Raw genomic sequence first — 3,930 nt, forward strand, 5'->3', positions numbered from 1 at the left:
ACACACACACACACACACACACACACACACACACACACACACACACACACACACACACACACACACACACCATTAAGCATGGTGTAAAACAGGAAGGGGTTGTATCCCCCTCAAAGAGCAGCAACACAATCTTACGTTTTCTGATGATATTAATAAGTCTGTTAAGTAACTTGGATAACGGTTTACTTAGTTATTTGATTATTTATTCGTTTTTTTTATTATTATTTATTCATAATACTGGAATAATGGAAATTGGGTTGCAAGACAGTTGCTCCATTTTACAATAACTACAAAAAAAGTTATTAACAAATATTTTAGGGTTTTCATTTATTATAATTATGCGTATTATAAATTGATATGTTTTATACATTATTATTATTATTTTAATTATTATCACTTATTATTATTATTTTTATTTTTGTATTATCTTTTTGCTTGTTGAATTGATTGGCTACATTAAAAAAACATTAAATTGAATAATGCAACATATTTCATTCCTTTAAACCACCGTGTTATATATTGGAATACATCCCTTAAACAATTACAAAATCAGCTTCTAGCACGTTTGACTAACCCTAACAACTCCAAATTGTTGGGAAACCATTGAAAAAAAAACAGACTGGTGTTTTTTCTCATGATATATTCATTTCTTCTGCAAATGTTTTTTCTCGCTGTTCGAGCAGACAAATCTTCCTTCAATTGAATCCGACCCCCCTCCTGTGAAGCGGGGGGGGCGGGCGATCCATCACCAGCTCTCTTCCTCTGCTAATCTCTCTGGGCGTCTTCGGTCAGCAAATACATAAATCAATTATGGTTTTAAGCTTTATGCCATGATTTACCCAACTGATCCCTGCTGGATTACAGCGAAGCTTAAAAAACGTGTTAAAGCTATGAGTCGCGTTGACATTCATTCACGACGCTCGCCACGAAGCATGTTGAGACGACACACGGAAAGATTGGACAGAATATTTAAAAAAAGAAAGAAAGAAAGTGTGACAGGTAGTATGATGTCCTTTTTTAATCTTAACCCAGGTTACAAAACGTCAGGAAATGGGACCAAATGTACTCTAACTAAAAGTGTGATTATATGTTTTGTTTTATATACGTTTCAGGGTATCATATTCTGTTTTGTATCTATTTAATATTATTATTTCTTTACATTTTGAGAGCTGGTATTGTCATCTCCTTATACCATCCTGTCTTTGGCCTGTATTGTAAAATTTGAAGTGACTTATTTTCAATAAATCTGGTACTTTGGGTGACGAATATTGAAAATGATGTCCATATTGCGATAACATTTTCCATTAATTGTGTAGCTCTAATAGCTAGCATTAGCCTAGCATACACCTGTTGATATCTCCGCATCGCTGAATAATTCAAAATGGTATTTTAACAGATTTAACTATTGTGCGTCCTGCAATTTCAACATTGCACTCGTCCATATTGCAAACAAATGTACTACTAATTCTGCAGCGGTAATATCTAGCATTAGCCTAGCATTCACTTGTTGATAAAAGCACCAACTGCAGCTCCATAATACTTCATTTAAAATTGTTTTGAAACACGTAAATACCAAATATCGAGCGTTCTGCGATTGCAATATTGCACCATTCCATTTTGCTATGAGATGTTCAGTAACTGTGCAGCCCTATTAGCTAGCATTAGCCTAACATTCACTTGTTGATTAAAGCTCCATAATACTTCAACATAGAATACTCCCATACTCCATAATATAAATAAAAAAAGTGTATTTCAATACGTACATACCAAGTATCAAGCGTTCTGCGATTTCAATATTGTACCATATTGCTATGAAATGTTTAGTAATTGTGGAGACCCTCTTAGCTAGCATTAGCATAGCATTCACCTGTTGTGCCACATGTTTCTCTGAAGAGATGGATTCAAACTGTTCACACTAGCCTCAGTTTCCTACCTGAGAGCTCCTTTGTGACAGGTGGTGGTGAAGAGAATTGGGTGGGTTTTTTTGGGGGGAGGGGCACATTTTTTCTGACCAGCTTCTTAGCGTGCTGGTATCACTCCATTGGGGCCCCTCGCCAATCTCTGGCTAACCATTCAAGTAGCAACAAAGAGGCTAATTAGAAGCTCTCTCGCTGGAAGAGCTCCGGTTTGATACTTCCCAGGGAGGCTCAGGGGCCTCCGAGGTGGCAGGGGCAGGTTTTTTTCACACACACACACACACACACACACACACACACACACACACACACACACACACACACACACACACACACACACACCTCTATTATTGGCAAGGAATTAAAAAAGAGAATTCATCCTGTGAAAATAGGCTGTAGCAAAAACAACCTTATCATTTAAAATAAGGCCTGAATGATTTTTCTCCCACAGCGGGGGGGGCTATTTGGCAGAGAGCCCCCCTCTCTGATGTGTTTTAATAAACAAGACCCCTGACGATTGTTCCCTGGTGTTATTTTGAAGCGTGGAAATTAGCCCTCTCCTGTTTTCAACGGTCTCTGGACTCATTCCTGTTGGCAGAACATCTCCACCCTCCAAAACAAAGTCTGTGCTGTCACTGGCTCCGAGGACTCGGACCAAACACCACGTTTCTAATTAGCTTTGTTCAAAAGACGGAGAAGGGTGAATAGGAGGAACATGGCTGAGCACCTTAATTGGTTAATTACGAGTCTGTGCAAATAACCCGACCGAGCTGATCTGGGAAAAGCTGTTTTTCTTTTTAGCAAAAGGTCAAAAATATCATAGCTGTTTTCATATCTCTTAACGAGTGTTTCTCAGAAGACACCGGGGAAAGATTTCAACACATTTCAGGTTTGACTGATGTGTTTGCATCACCTACTGCTTTGTTTCTCGGCACATCTTGGGACTTAAATGGCATTTTGCTGTCTGAATGCATTTGGAGTCTTTCTGATAGGACAGGAAGACATTTATGGAACATAATCAATAGATCCATATCAACCCTCCTTTTTCTCCTGCCTTTTGTTACATCAAATAATGAATATAAGGAAAATAAAGGATTTTGTTTTTAGGGGAAAATGATGAGAAACTCTGACATACCGTTTATTAAGAGTCAACATATTTGATAGACAAACTGCTTTGGGTTCATAAACACCAAATGCTTGAATGTGCTTTATTTCTTACTTTGGCTTGTTTTATTTTTAGTATCTTTAAATGTCATTTTATAAATAAATTGTTCATGCTTTTAGTTTTTATTTTGAGATTCTTCATTCATCTCAAATTGGGAGACAGTTATACATGAGTAAATTATTACAAATGAACAGTAAATATATACAGTACATATCAACAGGTATATATTAAAGGTGGGGTAGGTAAGTTTGAGAAACCGGCTCGAGATACACTTGTTGTTATATTCCATGGAATGCTCTTAACATCCCGATATCAATAAATACATTAAATGCTTTGACAATAAATATATAGAAACATTTCATCTCTGGAAGCCGTGGCGCTGTAAAAAGCACGACCAATCATCTGAGCCGGCCCGGCTAAAGTAACTGGATGGCCTACCTGCCTGTCAGCCTTCCATCTGTGCACAAACTTATCTCGTGCCCTCATTGGTCATGTGCGCGTTCGTGTGTGTTGGAGGAGGGGCTCTGTGAGGAAGTGGCAGATTTTCTCCGGTTGTGTATTTTCAAACTCCAGCGCACTCGAGCTGGTTTCTCCAAAATTACATACACGTATAGTATACTCTATTATAGACTACTGCATTTTAAAAAGAATGGTATCGTTATAGCATCACAATCCTGCAAGTTATCCCCTTTTTTAATAATGTAATAGTAATCTGATTACATTTCTATTTTGTTGTTACGTTTAATCCGTTACCCCCCTTGGTAGCATGAGGTATATGTGCAACATGTTCAGGGTTATCCAAGTTTTTTCGCAAAGAATCTTAAGTGCAATGTTGTTGAAATGCACCGT

General features: G+C 37.7%; 1 long non-coding RNA gene across 1 annotated transcript in view; it reads right to left on the minus strand.

Moving 5' to 3' along the window:
* The window catches only part of LOC104965564 (uncharacterized), a 20,714-nt gene extending 19,953 nt beyond the window's left edge, over positions 1-761 (minus strand). The window contains exon 1 of the long non-coding RNA XR_800545.1: positions 750-761. This is a non-coding gene — a long non-coding RNA (uncharacterized lncRNA). The remainder of the gene's footprint in view (positions 1-749) is intronic.
* Between the last annotated feature and the right edge of the window lie 3,169 nt (positions 762-3,930).

Source organism: Notothenia coriiceps, unplaced genomic scaffold (genome assembly GCF_000735185.1).
Source record: "Notothenia coriiceps isolate Sejong01 unplaced genomic scaffold, NC01 NC01_scaffold00037246, whole genome shotgun sequence".
NCBI classification, from domain to species: Eukaryota; Metazoa; Chordata; class Actinopteri; order Perciformes; family Nototheniidae; genus Notothenia; species Notothenia coriiceps.